The sequence below is a fragment of the Hippopotamus amphibius genome, chromosome 3 (genome assembly GCF_030028045.1).
Source record: "Hippopotamus amphibius kiboko isolate mHipAmp2 chromosome 3, mHipAmp2.hap2, whole genome shotgun sequence".
NCBI lineage: Eukaryota > Metazoa > Chordata > Mammalia > Artiodactyla > Hippopotamidae > Hippopotamus > Hippopotamus amphibius.
Window position 1 is genome coordinate 123,654,937 of NC_080188.1, and position 22,266 is coordinate 123,677,202.

At 37.9% G+C, this 22,266-nt stretch overlaps 1 pseudogene; it reads left to right on the forward strand.

Annotated features, from left to right (window-relative positions):
- The window catches only part of LOC130848970 (solute carrier family 22 member 10-like), a 46,077-nt pseudogene extending 27,990 nt beyond the window's left edge, over positions 1 to 18,087 (forward strand).
- The last annotated feature ends 4,179 nt before the right edge of the window (positions 18,088 to 22,266 follow it).

The following is a 22,266-nucleotide window of genomic DNA, read 5'->3' on the forward strand; positions in this document are numbered from 1 at the left end:
CTTGATCCTTTTCCTGCAAGGTGTTTCTTTGTTTTCTCATTTTGTCTAATTTTTAGTATCAGCTATCTCCTTTCCCTATGCTGTCTAGTAGTTAATTCCTCTTGTTTTTGCTCTCTGCCCCCTGTGTTGGTGTTTGTCCATTGTCTTGAGTAGGCTTCCTGGTGGGAAGGTCTGGTGTCTGTTTTCCAGTGTGTGGATCTGTGTCTTTTCTCTCTGATGAGCAGGGCCATGTCAAGTGGTGTGTTTTAGGGTATCTGTGAGGTTAATATGTTTTTAAGTAGTCTGTGTGCTGATGGGTGTGTTTGTGTTCCTGTCTTGTTTGTAGTTTGGTGTGAGGTATCCAACACTGGCAGTTGCAGACAGTCAGATGGAGCCGAGTCTTAGCCTCTGATACAGGGATCCATGAGAATTCTCTGCAGTTAATCTTCCCTGTGGCTGAGGACTCTCTCATGGTCTATCATCCTGGATTCAGAGCTTCCTCCCCTGAGCCTCCTACTTGACTTCTGGTTGAGTAGTCCAGACTTCAGAGGTTGCTTTTCCCTGCAATAAAGGTTTAACAAAGATTAAAAAAGAATGTCCAAACCCCAGACTAATGGCAGAGTGATAAGTCAAACAAATACCAATGAAGGAAACACATACATGCACAAGACACAGAACCCAATAGAACATAAAGCACTAGAAAGACCTGAAGGAAGAACCCCAGTATGCAATCAGAACATCACAGAGAAAACCAACCAAAACTGAAAACCAACCAACCTAACAAAAAAACCAAAAAAGCCCCCCAAAACCCCCAAACCCCAAAACAACCACACTATAGGCAGCCTGTCTGCTAATGGATGGGGTTACGTTCCTGTCTCGGTAATTGTTTGGCATGAGGCATCCAGCATTGGATCTTGCTTTCCGTTGGGTGGAGCTGGATCTTAGTGTTGAGGTGGAGACATCAGGGACAGCTCTCACAGATTAGTATTCCATGTGGTCAGGAGTTCTCTGTTGGTCCAATGTCCTGGACTGAGCTCTCATAGCTTGGAGGCCCAGGTCTGACGCCGGGCCAGGGCACAAAGACCCTGAATGCTGCACAGCATGGAAGAAAAGGAAGAAGAAGAAAGAAAGAAAGGAAGCAAGCAAGCAAGCAAGCAAGCAAGAAAGAGAACAGACAAAACCCCAAGACAAATGGTAAAAGCAAAACTTAGAGAAAATCACACTAAGAGATGTACACATATGCACTCACAAAAAGAAAAAAGAGAAAAAAATAGAAAAAAAATAGAGAAAACAAAGAAGAGAGCAACCAAACCAATAAACAAACTCACACACAAAAGTATACACTAAAAACTAAATTATCAAATACAGAGTACCAAACAAGTCAAAAGCAGAAAGCAAACCAGGAAGTCCTCCAATACTTCTAGGTAGGTCTCTACACCTGCTGTGGGCACTGTGGTGTTAGTTCAGACTCTGATCTGGCCTTACTCCTGCATGTATTTGCTCCCAAAGTCCACAACCTCAATTGTAGGAACACTCATGTATTCAGGTAATCAACAGATGCCAGGTTTATGAAGCCAATTATGGGTATTTAATCTGCTCCTCCTGTGGGTGTATGGGGAGGTTTTCCTTTCTCTTCTTTGGTCCCAGAGTCCCGGGGTTGAGTTTTAGTTTTGGTCCCACATCTGCGTGTGTGCTGCTCTCTGATGTTGGTCCCCTGCCCAGGCAAAAGGGGGCAAAAGCAGTGACTGATCAGGTCTCACTTGCTCTTTCAGGCTGGGGGAGGGAGGCATATGGCAGTCCAATTTAAATGTGCAGGGAGTGCCTGCAGTAGCAGAGTTTGGTGTGAGCCTGAGGTGTGCTATGTGTACGCCCAGGGAATTTGGTCTCAGAACACGGGACCCTTGGCAGTGGCAGGCTGCACCAGCTCCTGGGAGTGTATGGACAGTGACCTGCCTTACACACAGGACCCGTGGTGTCCATGGTGGCAGGCTCTGTGTTCCAGCATAACAGCCACGGCTCACAGGGGTGCTTGGGTAGGTGTTGCCCTGTTGTCTATGAGTGCACAGAGCAGGAACCTTCCATGGCGGGCCGCCTCTTGAGCACCCTGAAACAAAGGTCTTCTGCTTCTTCATCAGGCCCAGGATTTTCCCCAGACTCCCTCCCAGATAGCTGTGGTTCACTAGGCCCCCAGGCTCTCCTCAAGCAGCCAACTGCTGCCCTCTCCCTGGGGTCTGACCTCCGAAGCCCAAGCCTCGACATCCAGCCCCCACCCACCCCAGTGAGTGAGCAGACAGGCATCTCAGGCTGGAAAGTGCTGACTGCCACTGATCTTCCATGTGGGGATCTCTGTGCTCTGCCCTCCACACACCTGATGTTGCTCTCTCCTCTGGGGGCTCTGAAGCTTCCCCTATCCCCACCAGTAAGGGGGCTTCCTAGTGTGTGGAAACTTCCCCCCTTCACAGCTCCCTCCTAGTGGGGCAAGTCTCCTCCAGATTCCTTTGTCTCTTTCCCCCCCTCTTTTCTTTTGCTCTACCCTGTTACATGGGGATATTCTTGCCTTTTTGGAAGTCTGAGGTCCCCTGCCAGTGTTTGCTAGGTGTTCTGTAGAAGCTGTTCAACCCATGATGTATTCTTGATGTATTTGTGGGAAGGAAGGTGATCTCCACATCCTACTCCTCCTCCATCTTCCTGTCTCAGTCTGGAATATATTTAATTGAATATTATTTATCAAGAAAAAAGAATGAAGTTCTGGTATATGGTACAACATAAATGAACCTTGAAAAAATTATGCTAAATGAAATATGCCAGGCACAATAAGACAAATGTTGTATTCTCTTATATAAAATACCTAGAATAGGAAAATTAGTGGAGACAAAATGTAGATTAGAGATCATCTGAAGGATAAGAGTGATGGGGTGAATGGTGAGTTATTACTAAATGGTATAGAATTTGAATAGTGTATCTAATTCTGTCAATTTGTTTCATATATTTCAAACTTTTGCTGAGTTTATAGATGGCATTTTCAGCATTATTAGTTCTGAAAATGTATTTTATTTTTATATTTAGTTGAATATAAAGACACCATCCTTCTTATTTCTATTTGAACTGTATACATAATTTACTTTCAACCTATAATAGTTTAGTATTATTGTGGGCAGAACAAAATGTTTTTTTTTTTAACCCATTCTGGTATCTCTGTCATTCTATAGAGTGTTTATGTCATCAGCAACTAGTTTGATGTGATTGTTGTTATGATTTATTTCAGTTTACCATTTCATTTTTTGTTTTATACATTATTTCCAGATGGTGATAATGATTATTAGTATGATTATTTGGTGTTGTTTTTGTCCTTATGTTTCACATCTTCTGCCTTTGTGTGGATTATTTGAATTTTTAAAAAATATTTAAATTGTCTTTAATATACATAATAAATTTTCAAGAATAACCATAATAAAAAAATTAAAGGGTCTAACTTCAAAGTTGGTAGAGATGGGGAAAAAGAATAAGAAAACAAAATAAAAATTAAACAAACAAAAACTAAAATAATGTTTCAACAACAAGAAAGAAGAAAAAAGAAGCATTAAATGAGACAAATAGAAAGCAAATGTACAATTTTATAAACAACACAAGCATGTCGGTAATAAAAATAAATGTTTTTGGTTTAAATTCCCAGTTAAAATACAAAGATTATCAGAGTAATTTTTTAATCTAGATATTGATACTCTTAGAGACGTGTCTAAAACCTAAGAATATGAAAAGGTGGAAAATAAAATGATGAAAAAATATAGCTAGGAAATAAACTAATATAAACACATCAGGGAGAACAGAGAGAGACACTGTATATTGATAAATGTTCAGTGTACCAGGAAGATAGAAATATTCTAAAATTCTATGCACAGTATGTAGGAACTTCACAAATCTCAAGAAAAATCATTGATAACTCTACTAGTAGAAATATACATATCTATTCTCTCAATGAGGGATTTTAGTTTACCTCTTTAATGTTAGCATACTCTTAGGTTAAATAGCCAAAGTGCTTATCACAATGTAGAATTCTTAAACATCACCATTAATGTTTGTGGATTATGATAACATATAGAAAATTAGATCTTCTCAAACACAAATAGAACATTATGAAACTTGTTCATGTACTAGGCCATAAATCAGTTCCACAAAGCTTAAAGGTTAGTATCATACAAATGGTCATAGAAATGGTACAAATAATGGCCACAAATCATTGACATTACAAGCCAACAACCACAACAAAGATGAACAATCTCATGCTTTGGAAGTTTAAAAATATTTCTAAGTGACTCATCGATCAAAGAAGAAATTATAATAGAAATGCCTAAAATTTAAAATTAAATCATAATAAAAAATATTTATACAGGTAAAAGCCTGGTGATACACAAAAAGCATAGTGAGAAGTGAAAGGCTTTGCAAAGAATGAGGGATTACCAAGTAAAAGTGGTCCTGTGATTACTAAATTCAGTCATTCCTAGATGTGTGGGGATTATTTGAATTTTTGAAGAATTGTGTTTCAAGTATTGCAGAAGAAATTGCAATCTCTAAATGTGTCAATTAGTTTTTTATTACTGGGCATATATATTAGCACATCCTGTTTAGTCCAAGTTGTATCTACTAAGGTCCCCTTTTCTCGACGCCAATGGGATTCCCTTTTTCTTATTTGTCCTTCACTTTCTTTTTAACATAATTCTCCATCTTACATAATTCTTTCCACTGAGAAATTTATATAATATCCTCTGTCTGGGTTATGGTGCTCTTATATTCTGTTCTAGAAAAGTACACTGCTTGAGGCTTATAAATTCAGATTTGTCAAAGAGTGACTCTTCCATAAACGCTCAACCACTTTGATGCTTTGTTCCACTGATCTTTGGCATTAGTTTAGCCTTGACTTGTCTGGCCCTAGAGACCCAAGTATACTTGCTGCTCTCTTATGTTCCAGACACTATAGAGACTCTCTACTATGCTAAATACACATGCTTGTATAGTGAGTGCTTATGCTATATTTCAATTTCCAACATTATAGTTTCCTTTATATGGTACCACTTGGTGTCAGAGCCCTCTTGGTGATGAGATGATGAAATTTTGGTACTGTTAGCATGTATTATAGATGAGGAGTGTTACTTTGAGGAGATTCCTGTTGTTGATTTACCTCTTGATTTTTCAGGCTTTCAGAAAAAATCACTTATTAAAACATTCTTTATATTTCAGAATATGCTTTCATTTCCTTAATTTTTACTACAGGTTGTCATTGTTCCCATAATCTAACCTGCCTCTCTGTTTCTTAGGTTTGGGTGAAAGTTGATTCTCAGGTGGTGTTTGCTCCAGCTCGCCATCTCTGGGACCTGTGCAGCCTTTGCTCCCACCTTCCTCATTTACTGCTCACTACGCTTCTGGTCAGGTTGTTCTGCTGTGGTCGTCCTAACAAATATCAGTATGCTCAGTAAGTCAACAATTTTGATCTACTCCAGCTTCCAAGCCTTGAATTTGACTTTGAAATTTCACTCTTGTTTGACATTAATATCCCAATTGGATTTTCTTTCAGTTGTAGAGTGGACAAGATCCCAGTCAAAAGCCATGGTAATAACACTGATATCCTGTGCCATTAGTATTGGGCAGATAATGCTGGGAGGACTGGCTCTTGTCTTTTGAGAGTGGTGCACCCTGCAGCTGGTGGTGTCTATACCTTTCTTTGTCTTCTTTCTTTCCTCAAGGTATGAGCCTTCTCTCACTCTGTCTTAAGGGAACTTGGGATGAAAATGCATATCGAATTGGCATATATTGATTTTCTTATTCCATGGACTATATCTTATTGTTTAGACCTAAAACCCATGTCTCTCATGTGTTCACTTTGTGCAAATTGAGATTTGAGAAGCAGAACACAGAGTAGCAATAAACTTTCTGCCAGGGAGTTCTAGATGATTTCTGCCATCCTTCTTCATAAATCTTACCCAGTACAGTGGTCATGGAGTTATTCAAATATTATTTTCCTTAATGTAAAATACAGACTCAAATATTTAAGAAAGAAATAGCTTTAATTCTTTTTTTGACTTTGGAGTGAGTTAAGTTATGGTAAGTTTCTGGTGATTTTCATTTTTGTAGATGAACTTGGATAAAAGAAGAGGCAGCAACAGTATTCATATATCAATAGGTTGTTGACAAAATAGCAGTGAAATTTCTCCAGTACTACCATTGCCTAGTAGGTTGGGTGATTCACATTATTTGTTCAGCAGTATTCTTACCTTAAATAATTTTAACAAATACTTATTTATGGATAACTTCATTCCTACACTTAAAACAGGGAGAATCAGCTTTAGTGACCACAGGCAGATGACCGTAGATTTAATAAAGAGAGATGAATTCAGAGAGGGAGGAAAGTTTAATCCACATCAGACTCATCCGTTATGTCATTCTATCCTCATAACAACCCTACATTAAGACGGCACTATTGTCACCATTTTATTGATGAGAAAACTGAGGCAAATGTAAACAAGTGACTTACTTATGTAGTTAGTTACCAGCATAGCTGATAGTGGCACGAGTACAGCAATCATTGGGCTTTAAGCTCACATAATTGGAGGGATTAAAGAATAAGTTTTATAAATATACACTGTGAGCAGAAATTTGCTAGAACCTATAACAAGCTCTGGAAAGAAATTCTGCACTTGGAGGACTCTCAAGCTTAAGTCCCATAAACTTCTTGGAAAATCTTCTGAGTAAGCAGAGAGGAAATTTTACTCCAAAGTCTGTATAGTTTGCATGTAGTATAGCTTTCCGGTGCAATGCATGGAGTGGTCATTCTTCTATTTTCCTAGAATTTGTGTAACAGAACATGAATTTCTATCTTTTACCCAACAATTAAAGTGCTGGATACTGGATTCAAAACGCATCAATTGTAAATAACCACATGACAAATAAGAAAGAGAGAGCTGACTGCACTGTGTGCTCTTCCTTCATCAGGTGGCTGGTGGAGTCTGCGCAGTGGCTGATTATCACCAATAAACCAGATGAGGGCTTAAAGGAACTTAAAAAAGTTGCACACAGAAATGGAATAAAGAATGCCGAAGCAACCTTGAACATGGAGGTGAGCAGGAAAGGGAAGGTGGTTACTGGGTTGGAGGGAAGTCATAAACTGACAGCTACCTTCTCCTTATTGAGATAGACAATCTGCCTTTCTAACGGGTAGCTAGTTGAGAATGCGAGCTCAGTTCTCGTCTCTCATGGCTGTGTCTTATAAAAGAAGCTTTCAGTGCCATGTGAGGACTTCTTTAGTTCGTTTCCTGATCTGAATCTATAGCCTATGTACTCTCATGGATGCCCTGCCCCCTCTATGGCCTCATTTTCAAAATATCATTGTTGCTGCATAATTTCCTGGAGTCTCCTTTAACTTTCTACAACTTCCTTCATATCATGTTCACACCTGTCATTGCATGTACAATATATTATACTAGAAAGAAAGGGAACACATCTCTCATCTCCTATTGGGTGACAGGGTTCACCACAATACCTGGCACCATGCTGGCAAATGACATGTTTGTTGTTGTTGAAGATTTTGAGAGCTACCATGCAGGAGGAGCTGGAGGCAGCACAGACCAAAATTACTGTGTTTGACTTGTTCCACACACCCAACCTGCGTAAAAGAATCTGTCTCCTGCTCTTTGTGAGGTGGGCTTCACACAGTGCAGGACAACATTCAAAAAGTGGGGACATGAATCTATTTATTTCATCAGTTATAACAGTGCTGGAAGAAGAAGGCACTGATTTGGAGTTAAAAGATGAAGAAAACACACCAAATAATTGCCATGTTGGAAGATAGTTAAAAGTCCTAAAAAGACTCACATGGAACTGATTACATGATGAAGAGTTAGTGGTGTCATACCACACTACCAGTCTCTTCACCAGCAATTGATGCTGAGAACTTCCATCACAGTACAGAATTTGGCATATATATTTGTATATTTTTTCTTTCAGTTTTAATTGCAGTCAGTCTTGCAAACAGTAATTTGGAGATATCGTGAATATATACAGATTAATGAACCTTTCAAATGTAAAACTGTAACCAACATCCAGATCAAGAAACATCCTAATTCCCCAGAAGTTCCCCTCTTGTATCCTGTACACAATAGCCATCACCACCACCACTGTTTTCCTTGCATTCCTTCTTCACTGCCCTCTCCCAAACAAGCAGCTTAAATATTTGTGATCTCCATTAACACAGAGGAGTATTGCCTGATCTAACATTATGTCACATAATGTAAATGATGAAAATGGTTCTGTGAGGGTGCCCTTTCCGCAATGCTCATACATTCTGTTGCATGTAATAGTAGGTTGCTGTCCTCTGTAGTGTTTTAGTTTCCATTAGACAAATACATTGTAATTTCTTTATGTGCTTCTATATTAGTGACTTTTATTTGTTTCTGATTTGGATAGTTTATTTGTGTGCTGGCACAAGGGCTTCTGTAGTAAATCTTGTTCATTATTTCTTGATGGGGATATAAGTACTTACTGTGGTAGAGTCAGGAGGAGAAATTTTAAATATAATTCTGAATTTTTGAAGACCTACCGAAAAAAAGCATACAGGAAAATATAGACACACTGTCAAGTTTAAGAACATAACTAGTGAATTCTACATTTTATCTCTTCCTATGCATATCCTAGTGGACTGCTTCTTCATTTAGTGTCACTGTGCTTTTTTATCTTTCCCCTATCTGATAGGTCACAGTCTTAGGTTCCTGAAACCTAGACAGTCAGAGTGAAAAGAAAAAGTAGAGATTATAGTCAAGAAAAAACTTACATGTTTACAGTTTCTGTGATCTGTGATGGTTTTTTTCTCCTGTAATGTCTAAATCTAGCCATAAATGAGTGTAGCAGATCATTAAAGTGGACTCTTTTCCCTTAGATGCTTTCTGGGTAAATGTAGATCCCCGGTCAGAACCCTTGATTTCATTTCCGATGGTGCAGTTGGTGCATGCTTATTTGCCTGAATTCTTACATTTTTTCTTAGCCCTAAGAAATCAGATATGAACTTCAAATTTCCTAGAATTGTGTTAGATCCCAGGACACTGTGCTTCCCGGTCAAGGGGACATAGGTAGTCTCTTTGCAGTTTCAATTACTAGTTGATAAAAAGGAAATTCTTTACATTATTTGGGTTGGGAAAGAAAAGAAGGACTCACAGGATACCAACAACCCTCATACATATTTTTTCCCCTTATCTCTAATTTTTAATCCTTCTGTATTCAACTTCCGTACAGCATCCAGTTTGCTAATTCGGACAAGTACACTTCCCTGTCACTGCCAACTCTAGGTCTAGGGACTCAGACAAACGAATGACCAAAGTTGTATCATTTTCATATATAGCCATGTAATTTTTATTGTATCTTTATCACCTTAAAATGAAGTATTATACAAATCAGACTGGGTTTTTATTCTTTAAAAGCTATCATTGGCTGCCTGGGTGAATATAATCATCAACTGCAGCACCTGGGCTCTAAGTTGTATGGTGTTTTTCTTCTTTTGTTCACTACAGATTTGCAAACATTATACCCTTTTATGGCATCTTTATCAATCTTCAGTACTTTGGGAGCAATATTTTCCTGTTCCAGGTAATCTTTGGAACTCTCACTGGCTCAGTTCGAAGTCTTGCACTTTTACCACTGAATCACATGGGCCATCGACCAACCCAGATGTTTCTCATGTTCTTGGTGGGACTTTCCATTTTGGCCAACACGTTTGTGCCCCAAGGTGAGAGATGACTGAACTTTGGGGAAAGAAAGTTTCTTTTTCTCACCCTTCAGTGATTGTATTGGTCACAGTTGTCTGAAGCCAGGAGTAAAGAAAGATCCTAATTATGAGCTAAGTATTCCCCCAAAGCAATCAGATGGTTTATAAGAAATTATGCTAATTTTGTTGGTAGAAGAACCAAAAGTCATCCAGGTGTAGCTGAGACATATTTATCTTCATCATATCCTAGAAGTATCTGGAAACTGGTACCATTTATTCCAGACGGTTCCTCTAGGACAGCACTTGTTCAGTTGCCCTTTACCCATTCACACGTTTAATAACAAGCTTGGTGGGGTGAGGCCTTGCTGTTATACCCCAGGTGAAGACACAGTATGGTCATTTCCTCCGTTTGGGCTCTTCATTACCAGCTTTGATGGCTAGCCTACTTCCCTATCTCTATGTAGCAACATGTGAGTGTAGTGATATGTTACCATGACTACAGGTTTTGCTTATGGGAATCTTCCAGAAAACAAACAAACAAAAAAATCCCGCTTTTTCAAGTGGTGGAGTATACACAGAACAAGAATTTAAACATATTAAAATCCTTGTCTATTACCTGTTAGGTTACTTTGTATGTTAATAGAATGATGATATGTAAAGAGTAGGAGAACATTAGTGGGAACTATGCTTCATCATCTCCCAATGCAGGAATATGCTTTTCAGCATTACTTTTTTTTTAAGCTCTTTAATGGAATATAATTGCTTTACACTGCTCTGCCAGTTTTTGAGGTACACCAAAGTGAATCAGCTGTATTTACACATATATCCCAATATCCCTTCCCTCCCATGACTTACAGAATTACTTTTTTTGGTCTTTTTTTCCCCTAATTTTTATTTTATATTGGAGTATACTTGATTAACAACATTGCGTTAGTTTCAGGTGTACAGAAAAATGATTCCATTATACAAATACATGTATCTATTCTTTTTCAAATTTTTTTGCCACTTAGGTTATTACACAATATTGAGCAGAGTTCCCTGTGCTCTACAGTAGGTCCTTGCTGGTTATGTACTTTAAATATAGTAGTGTTGCTTTACAGCATTACTGATGGTTGGCTCTGATACTCAGAATATCATTAATGATGCAGGCTTACTCCCTTACAAGAGAGTTCTTTCCATTATTATAAAGGTATAATTAGATTTCTTTTTATACTGTGCAGAAAATGGATTCTCTAACTTTTTTAGTGGTTCCCAAATCCTGACACTTTTTTCCAAATAGAAATTTTCCATTCTTGTTTCCTTATGTCTAACATTGATGTAGATCTAGCTTCTCTTCAGCCTATCTACTAACAGAGTAGTGCTGTCCCTTTATTACTCTCTGGTGCCATCTTCATCCCATGACAATGCTGTGTCTACACTAGGTTGACTGACTTGTTTAGGTTTACCTGGGACTCCCCTGGTTTTATCGGTGAAAATCCCACAGTGCTGAAACCTCCTAATTTCCAGGTAAATCAGGATGACTGGTTACTTTAATTCTGCACTTTAATTGTAAAGTCCTCCAGGTTAGAGCTGAGTCTTAGACTAAATAATTATCCACATGACAGTCCTACCTTCTACAATAAGGTTACAGGAAGTACTGGAGAGAATAAAGCAAATTTCTGCTTGACTAACCTTTTCCTCTTCTCTGGCAAAACTCAGATAGGCATAGAGAGTTGCTACAGTTAATTCAGATAATTTTATGTACTTTTTACTACCTATGTTGATAACTTTATATTTCTCAGATTTTCAACCACTCCATTCTGTCTGCCACTGTACAGTTGTCTATAATATATTTCAAATGTACCACTAACCTATAGGCTTTTTTTTTGTCCTGACTAAATTTGATGGGTGCTAATTCATTCAGCCCAAATTTCTTAGTCTCACTGGTCATCCTTTCTCCAGAAATGCAGACCCTGCGTGTGACTTTGGCAAGTGTGGGAATGGGCTGTGTTGCTGCCAGTGGCTCTGGTATTTGTCCACTTCTCTGAACTCATGCCCACTCTCCTCAGGTAAAAGAGTTTCAGCTAGGACGTCCCTAGCTAATTGATACTTATCGCAGGAATAAACACAAGATCTGTTAACTGTAAAGCAATCACTTTTAATAACAATAGTGATAATATACTAGCAGCAATTATAGCCAAAGTTCATTGAAAAAGCTGAGTTGGTGCCATGTAATGTGCTAAGCAGTACTTCAACCCATGATCTCATTAATCTTTTAGAATACTTACAAGATAGGTACAGTGTGTAACATTCTGATTAAAATGATTGCAGCTGGGGTGTCCATGAAATAGAATATTTCTCTTCTTACCTAAACGTGGGATAAGAATATGTGAACTGAGAAACGTTTATAGCCATGTTGCTGCCATAAGGTGGCCTTGCTGAAATACAGTTATTCTCTTCAAATGCATCAATATTAAGTTGGAAAACTGAATATTCGTCTAATCCAATACTTGGACATTAGTCTGAGGCTTGGACAGTCTTCTATAAACACCTCTATCACCAGGACAAGCAACCCCAAAAGCTTGGACAACCATGAGGAAACAAAGAAACACCATGCAGGCAAAGGAGCAGGAAAAAAACCCACAAGACCAAATAAATGAGGAGGAAATAGGAAAAATGCCTGAAAAAGAATTCAGAGTCATGATAGTAAAAATGATACAAAATCTCGATAACAAATTAGAGAAAGTACAAGAAACAGTTCATAAGAACTCAGAAAAACAAACAGCAATGGATAACAAAATAACTGAAATTAAAAATACTCTAGATGCTCTAACCAGCAGAATGACTGAGGCAGAAGAACGAATAAGTGAGTTGGAAGATAGAATGGAAGAAATAAACGCCACAGAGCAGGAAAAAGATAAAAAAATAAAAAGACTAGAAGACAGCCTCAGAGACCTCAGTGATAACCTTAAACGTACCAACATTCGAATTATAGGCATCCCAGAAGAAGAAGAAAACAAGAAAGGGTCTGTGAAAATATTTGAAGAGGTTCTAGTGGAAAACTTCCCCAACATGGGAAAGGAAATAATGAACCAAGTCCAAGAAGCACAGAGAGTCCCATACAGAATAAACCCAAGGAGAAATACACCAAGACACATATTAATCAAACTAACGACAATTCAACACAAAGAAAAAATATTAAAAGCAGCAAGAGAAAAGCAACAAACAACATATAAGGGAAAACCCATCAGGATAACAGCTGACCTTTCTACAGAAACTCTGCAGGCCAGAAGGGAATGGCAGGATATCCTGAAAGTCCTGAAAGAGAGAAACCTACAGCCAAGAATACTTTACCCAGCAAGAATCTCATTCAGATTTGAGGGAGAAATCAAAAGCTTTCCAGACAAGCAAAAGTTAAGAGAATTCAGCACCACCAAACCAGCCTTACAACAAGTGCTAAAGGAACTTCTCTAAGTAGGAAACACAAGAAAAGGAAAACACCTACAAATACAAACCCAAAACAATTAAGAAAATGGTAATTGGAACACACATGTCAATAATCACTTTAAATGTCAATGGATTAAATGCTCCAACCAAAAGACACAGACTGGCTGAATGGATACAAAAACAAGACCCTTCTATATGCTGCCTACAAGAAACCCACTTCAGACCAAGGGATACATATAGACTGAAAGTGAAGGGATGGAAAAAGATATTCCATGCAAATGGAAGTCAAAAGAAAGCTGGAGTAGCAATACTCATATCAGACAAATTAGACTTGAAAGTAAAGACTATTAAAAGAGACAAGGAAGGGCACTACATAATGATCAAGGGATCCATCCAAGAAGAACATATCACAATGGTAAACATCTATGCCCCCAATATAGGAGCACCTCAATACATAAGGCAAATGCTAACAGCTATAAAAGGGGACATCGACAGTAACACAATTATAGTGGGAGACTTGAACACCCCACTTACATCAATGGACAGATCATCCAAACAGAAAATAAATAAAGACACACAAGCTTTAAATGACACATTAGACCATCTCGACTTCATTGATATTTATAGGACATTCCATCCAAAAACGACAGACTACACTTTCTTCTCAAGTGCACACGGAACATTTTCCAGGATAGATCACATCTTGGGTCACAAATCAAACCTCAGCAAATTCAAGAAAATTGAAATCATATCAAGCATCTTCTCAGACCACAACGCCATGAGACTAGATATCAATTACAGGAAAAAAACTGCAAAAAATACAAACACATGGAGGCTAAACAATTCACTCTTAAACAACCAAGGAATCACTACAGAAATCAAAGAGGAAATCAAAAAGTATCTAGAAACAAATGACAACGAAAACACAACAACCCAAAACCTATGGGACGCAGCAACAGCAGTTCTAAGAGGGAAGTTTATAGCAATACAGTCCTACCTTAAGAAACAAGAAAATGATCGAATAAACAACCTAACCTTACACCTCAAACAACTAGAGAAAGAAGAACAAAGAAACCCCAAAGTGAGCAGAAGGAAAGAAATCATAAAGATCAGAGCAGAAATAAATGAAAAAGAAAGGAAAGAAACCATAAGAAAAATAAATAAAACTAAAAGCTGGTTCTTTGAGAAGATTAACAAAATTGATAAACCATTAGCCAGACTCATCAAGAAAAAAAGGGAGAAGATGCAAATCAACAGAATTAGAAATGAAAAAGGAGAAGTCACAACGGACACCTCAGAAATACAAAACATCATGAGAGACTACTACAAGCAACTATATGCCAATCAATTGGATAACCTGGAAGAAATGGATACATTCTTAGAAAAATACAATCTTCCAAGACTGAACCAGGAAGAAATAGAAACCATGAACAGACCAATCACAAGTACAGAAATTGAGGCAGTGATTAAAAATCTCCCAACACACAAAAGCCCAGGACCAGATGGATTCACAGGCGAATTCTATCAAACATTTCAAGAAGAGTTAACACCTATCCTTCTCAAACTCTTCCAAAATATTGCAGAAGGCGGAGCACTCCCAAACTCATTCTATGAGGCTACCATCACCCTGATACCAAAACCAGGCAAAGATGTCACAAAAAAAGAAAACTACAGACCAACATCATTGATGAATATAGATGCAAAAATCCTCAACAAAATACTAGCTAACAGACTGCAACAGCACATTAAAAAAATCATACACCACGATCAAGTGGGGTTTATCCCTGGGATGCAAGGATTCTTCAATATACGCAAATCAATCAACGTGATACATCATATCAACAAATTGAAGGATAAAAACCATATGATCATTTCAATAGATGCAGAAAAAGCTTTTGACAAAGTTCAACATCCATTTATGATAAAAGCTCTCCAGAAAATGGGCATAGAAGGAAATTACCTCAACATCATAAAAGCCATATATGACAAACCAAAAGCCAACATTGTTCTCAATGGAGAAAAACTGGAAGAATTCCCTCTAAGAACAGGAACAAGACAAGGGTGTCCACTCTCACCACTGTTGTTCAACATAGTTTTGGAAGTGTTAGCCACAGCAATCAGAGAAGAAAAAGAAATTAAAGGAATCCAAATTGGAAAAGAAGAAGTAAAATTATCACTCTTTGCAGATGACATTATACTATATATAGAAAACCCTAAAGACTCTACCAGAAAACTGCTAGCACTCATTGATGAGTTTAGTAAAGTAGCAGGATACAAAATTAATGCACAGAAATCTCTTGCATTCCTATACACTAACAACGGAAGAGCAGAAAGAGAAATTAAGGAAACTCTCCCATTCACCATTGCAACCAAAAGAATAAAATACCTAGGAAAAAACCTGCCTAAGGAGGCAAAAGATCTGTATGCAGAAAACTTTAAGACACTGATGAAAGAAATCAAAGATGACATAAACAGATGGAGGGACATACCATGTTCCTGGATTGGAAGAATCAACATCGTGAAAATGACTGTACTACCCAAAGCAATTTACAGATTCAATGCAATCCCAATCAGATTACCAATGGCATTTTTCACAGAACTAGAGCAAGAAATCTTACGATTTGTATGGAAACGCAAAAGACCCCGAATAGCCAAAGCAATCTTGAGAAGGAAAAATGGAGTTGGTGGAATCAGGCTTCCTGACTTCAAACTATACTACAAGGCCATAGTGATCAAGACAGTATGGTACTGGCACAAAAATAGAAAGGAAGATCAATGGAACAGAATAGAGAACTCAGAAGTAAGCCCAAACACATATGGGCACCTTATCTTTGACAAAGGAGGCACGAGTATACAATGGAAAAAAGACAGCCTCTTCAATAAGTGGTGCTGGGAAAATTGGACAGCAACAGGTAAAAGAATGAAATTAGAACACTTCCTAACACCATACACAAAAATAAACTCCAAATGGATTAAAGACCTACATATAAGGCCAGACACTATCAAACTCCTAGAGGAAAATATAGGCAGAACACTCTTTGACATACATCAAAGCAACATCCTTTTTGACCCACCTCCTAGAATCATGGAAATAAAATCAAGAATAAACGAATGGGACCTCATGAAACTTAAAAGCTTTTGCACAGCAAAAGAAACCATAAACAAGACTAAAAGGCAACCCTCAGAATGGGAAAAAATAATTGCATATGAAACAACGGACAAAGGATTAACCTCCAAAATATACAAGCAGCTCATGCAGCTTCATACCAAAAAAGCAAATAACCCAATCCACAAATGGGCAGAAGACCTAAATAGACATTTCTCCAAAGAAGACATACAGATGGCCAACAAACACATGAAAAGATGCTCAACATCACTCATCATCAGAGAAATGCAAGTCAAAGCCACAATGAGGTATCACCTCACACCAATCAGAATGGCCATCATCACAAAGTCTGGAAACAACAAATGTTGGAGAGGGTGTGGAGAAAAGGGAACTCTCCTGCACTGTTGGTGGGACTGTAAGTTGGTACAGCCACTATGGAAAACAATTTGGAGGTTCCTTAAAAAACTACAAATAGAACTACCATATGATCCAGTAATCCCACTCCTGGGCATATACCCAAAGAAAACCATAATCCCAAAAGAAACTTGTACCATAATGTTTATTGCAGCACTCTTTACAATAGCCAGGACATGGAAGCAACCTAAATGCCCATCAACAAATGAATGGATACAGAAGATGTGGCATATATATACAATGGAATATTACTCAGCTATAAAAAGGGATGAGATGGAGCTATATGTAATGAGGTGGATAGAACTACAATCTGTCATACAGAGTGAAGTAAGTCAGAAAGAGAAAGACAAATATTGTATGCTAACTCACATATACGGAATCTAAAAATGGTACTGATGAACTCAGTGACAAGAACAGGGAAGCAGATACAGGGAATGGACTGGAGAACTCGAGGTATGGGAGGGGGCGGGGGGTGAAGGGGAAACTGAGAAGAAGCGGGAGAGTAGTACAGACATATATATACTACCAACTGTAAAATAGTCAGTGAGAAGTTGTTGTATAACAAAGGGAGTCCAACTCGAGGATGGAAGATGCCTTAGAGGACTGGGGCAGGGAGGGTGGGGGGGACTCGAGGGGGGGGCGTCAAGGAAGGGAGGGAATATGGGGATATGTGTATAAAAACAGTTGATTGAACCTGGTGTACCCCCCAAAAAAAATAAAATAAAATAAAAAAAAAAAAAAAAAAAAAAAAGACAGCTAGAAAATCACAGACCAAATCACAAAAACACATGTTTATCATCGAGCCCATTTATTTAACAAATATGTTTTATTGCCTTCCATAATCAAGTCAAAATAATATATCACAAATTTCATGTGTGGGTTTTTACTGAATTATTATGTATTACTGTCTTTTACCCCTCAGGGCAAAAGCTTTGGGATTAGGTATGATGGTCAGTAGGTATGGGGCAGCACTGGCTCCTCTCCTTATGATCCTAGTGATGTATCTACCCACTCTACCCTGGATCATCTATGGAGTCTTTCCCATCATTGCTGGTCTTGTTGTCCCTTTCCAACCTGAAACCAAAAATCTGCCCCTGCCTGACATGATCCAGGATGCGGCAAATAAGTGAGTAAACCTTCTAATCATCCCCTGGGAGGGACTGTGTACTTTGGATCTGTGGGTGAGAAAGACAAAACACCGAGTGGGTCCCTCAGATCACTGAGAAGGCTGAGCCTTGCCTGGGATACTTCCATCTTGCGTCAGCCATTGCCTTCATGAATGGCAAGGTCATTTCTACCCACCGTGAGTTTCAGTCTAGACTACAGAGATCCCCTCTGCCCTGTTCTCATTGGTAGTTTTAGTGCTGAAGAGACGATAAGTAGCTCTGTGTGGCAGCACATCCTGCCTTCCCTCAAGAGAGACACACATTAGTGATGGTATTTCATTATCCTCAGAATCATAAGAGTCTGGAATATAAAAGGGAAATAAATGAAATTGGCCAGTGAAGGAACAATGTTAGGAAAATCCCATAGAGTTAAAGATCTCTTTGAAAAGTTAATAAAGAAATAAATCTTATGTATATGCCTGTAAGATTCAGGCAATTTTGCTTCCCCAAGTAAAGTAAAGATTGAGAATAGGGAAAATAAGAAACTGGTAGAAGATTATTTATTTATTTATTTATTTATTTATTGGCTGCTTTGGGTCCTCTTTGCTGCATAAGGGCATTCTCTAGTTGTGGCGAGCCGCAGCTACTCTTTGTTGCAATGTGGTATGTGAGGTCAGTAGTTGTGGCACAGGCCCTAGAGTGTGTGGGCTTCAGTACTTGTGGTGCACAGGCTTAGATGCTCCACAGCATGTGGGATCTTCCTGGGCCAGGGATCGAAGCCATGTCCTCTGCATTGGCAGGTGGATTCTTAACCACTACGCCACCAGGGAAGTCCCAATAAAAGGTATTTTAAAATGAGAAAAATGGTATATTTTTTTCCCAGAACTTCCACTCAGTTCTACAAACTGAGGGACTTAAACAACAGAAATTTGTTGTGTCATGCTCAAGTTGTTTGCACAGCCATGCTCCCTCTGAAGGCTCTAGGAAAGGGAATGTTCCCAGTCTCTCCTGGCTTCTAGTGGCTCCTTGGCTTGTGGCAGCATAACTCCAATGGTCACATGGCATCTCGCCCTCCATCCTTTGTGTCCATAGTTCCCCTTTTTATAAGGATACCATCATATTGGATTATGGGCCCATCCTACTCCGGTTCGACCTCATCTTAGTTGATTATATCAGCAACATCCCTGTTTCCAAATAGAACAGTCTCACATTCTGATATACTGAGAGTTAAGACTACAGTGTTGGTATTTGGGGAGGACATAATTTAACCCATAAAAAATGGGGAGTTCCTATAAGATTTTCAGTCCTCCTCTTGACTTTCCAAAGCTGTCATTGGCCAGAGGTCTAAAGATACCATGTGAGAGTAGCAATTTTCAAACCGCTCTCTTAGGTCTGCACAGTCAGCAGAGCCTTTTGCAGCATGAATGTCAATCCTCATGGGTTTTATTGGATCATAAAAAGCTGATGGTTAGAGGATCAGTTTGTACTTGTGCATGTAGGGAACCCAAACTTATTTTTATTTTTTTTCTGTATTTTAATGTTTATTTTAATTATCTGAATGGTTGTTTGATTGGATGCTTCTGTTTTGCTTTCCCAGCAAAAAATTCTCAAGCAAAATAAAAGAAAAAGATTCCTACATAAAAGTGACAAAACTTTAAGTGGATTTCATGAGTTGACTGGTGAAGATAAGAAAAATAAGAAGGAAAAAACCTGGAGTTTTCCTTTATATCTACAAACTAGCATGAAAATATACCGGAAAAATAAATCTCATTTACAGTTATGGCATTATTTGCAATTAAATATACAGCACAAGGGAACATGTAATTCCATGCACAATCCAGTTTGGGGAAAGTAGTTGGAAGAAGCTTCAAATTTATCAATAAATTATTAATAGACAAATGATTCAGAAACTAAGGGGCATCATGGAATCAGGATGTGGCTGGCTGATGTATGGAGGAGTAGATGGTGAACTCTAAATGAATTTATAAAAATTAGAACAATACAGCATATGCAACCAGAAAAAAGAAATCTGGAAACCGATATCTATATCTATATCTGTCTATATCTATATCATCTGTATCTTTATATATAGATGTATATGTACTTAATACATGATACTTCTGTCATCATAACTCACTGGCAAATGGAAAGATTATGTCTTCTTGGAAATACATTCATTAAAATGGTAATGATGATGACCTTAAATGGTGGAGTTTTAAGTGATTATTACTTTTTCTTTGCAATGTTCTCTCTTCATATTTTCAACAGTTATCAAATATAATTTAAAACATTGGGTTGGCCAAAAAGTTCATTTGGGTATTTCCGAATGAATTTTTGATGAACAGAATAGCATAAAGATATCAAAATTGAAGGGCAAAAAATTTAAAAATGTGTATACATTTAATAAAATCACTACAAATTAAAAATTGTATTCCCAGTGTCTTGGCTAATTAATTATGAAAAGCTGTTCAAATATAATAGTAATGTAAGAGAAACCCAGTTTGAAACAGAGGCTTGCATTTTCATACAACAGATTTATGTTGTGGGTGAGGGCACACTGCAATGGGCATTCATACATATGAAAACATGCTATAATAAAAAAAATCAAACGTGCTCTAAAGCTGGTAAAACACTTGACATTATATTAAGAGTTTTATTCAGTTTTTAGTTCAGCAAACACCTGTTAAGCATGTTTAGCTTACAAAGGACTTGACTTGTTGCTACCAATACAGAGATTTAATGAGACAAAAAGCATAAAATCAGAATAATCAGTTAGTCCACAAATGTGGTTTGGGTGTCACTTTGTGATTCTCTGCAAGCCAATGTGATTTTAATAGGGAGACTCAAGTCTCTAAGTCAGCAGGATTCCAGAATTATTTTGGATGCATATACCTCAAAATCTCTCCATCTGAGGCACCAAGATTCTAGGATCTTTATACAAAGCCAAGATTATGAGTTAGAGAACATCTATCTGTTGAAAAAAATTATTAGGTAGTTGACAGTGCACACTTTGTCCATGTCCACTTCACAGTTCTACAACTCATTGCCTTTTCCAGTAGATTTTGTCAAATATATTGAGAGGAACATATGATATTTCTTGTTTAGTTTAAGAGGTGAATTACACTGATACAGTTTAAAATGGTAAACTAACCTTTCACTAGGAGAAGCCTACTTCTTCAGGATGTGTTTAAAAAAATATATTGTTTTATTTGATTTGTTAGCATTTTAATAAGAAGTTTGCATCTATGTTAATGAGAGCTACTGGTCTCTAGATCACTTTTCTTCTGTCTTCATCTGGTTTTGGTATCAGAATAATGCTGCTCACATAGAATGTTAGGAAATCTCTCCTTTTCTATTCCCGAAGGAGTTTGTGTAAAATGGGAATTACGTCTTGCTTAAATATTCAGAAAAATTTTCCAGTGATGAAGGTATCTGTAGTTTTCCACATCCTTTGTGGGAGGATGTTTAACTATCAATTTACTTTATGCAATATATATAGGACACTCAAGTTTATCCAATTCTTCTTGAATAATATTTCTCCTCAATGAAATAGGATCCTGTTTTCCTATTTCTTGATTTACCTTGTAATTTTCACTGGAAGCCAAGTATTGTGACTCTTTACTTGTTGGGTGCAGTATACTTTTGTATTCTTAAAAATATTTTTTAGCTGCATAGGATATGCTTAGGTGACTTGGAAACACTGACTTTGGCAGGGGGGGGGGTCATGCTTTTAAACATTTTAAGGTGACACACAGCAACATTTAATCTAGGGTTTTTCTCCCTAATGAATGAAAATCTGAGAATACTACCAAAAACCTCTTGGGAATTATCAAATTTTCTACTCCGGTTGATGGGAGTCGGCCCTATTCCCACCATGGTATGAAATTCTGGGAGTTTTACCTCCAACTATCTAGGATAGCTCTTCCTCAACCTTACATATTTTTTCCACATGCATACATACTTGAATAAATTCAGTGAGGGACCCTCTGTCTAATGATCAATGGAAAAGAAACAGTCACCCAAGTCCAGAAAGCACAGAGTCCCATACAGGATTAACCCAAGTAGGAATACATCAAGAAACATAGCAATTAAACTGACAAAAATTAAAGACATAGAAAAAATATTAAAAGCAACAAGGGAAAATCAACAAATAACACCCAAGGGAATACTCATAAGAATATCAGCTGATTTTTCAGCAGAAACTCTACAGGCCAGAAGGAAGCAGCACGATATAGTTAGTCATAAAAGGGAAGAACCTACAACCAAGAATACTCTACCCCAGCAAGGCTCTCATTTCGATTCAACAGAGAAATCAAAAGGTTTACAGCCAAGCAAAAACTAAGAGAATTTGGCACCACTGGACCAGTTTTACAACAAATGCTAAAGGAATTTCTCTAAATGGTAAAGAAAAGGTCACAATTAGAAACAAGAAAATTACAAAAGGGAAAGCTCACCAGGAAAGGCAAATGTACAGTAAAGGTAGGAAATCA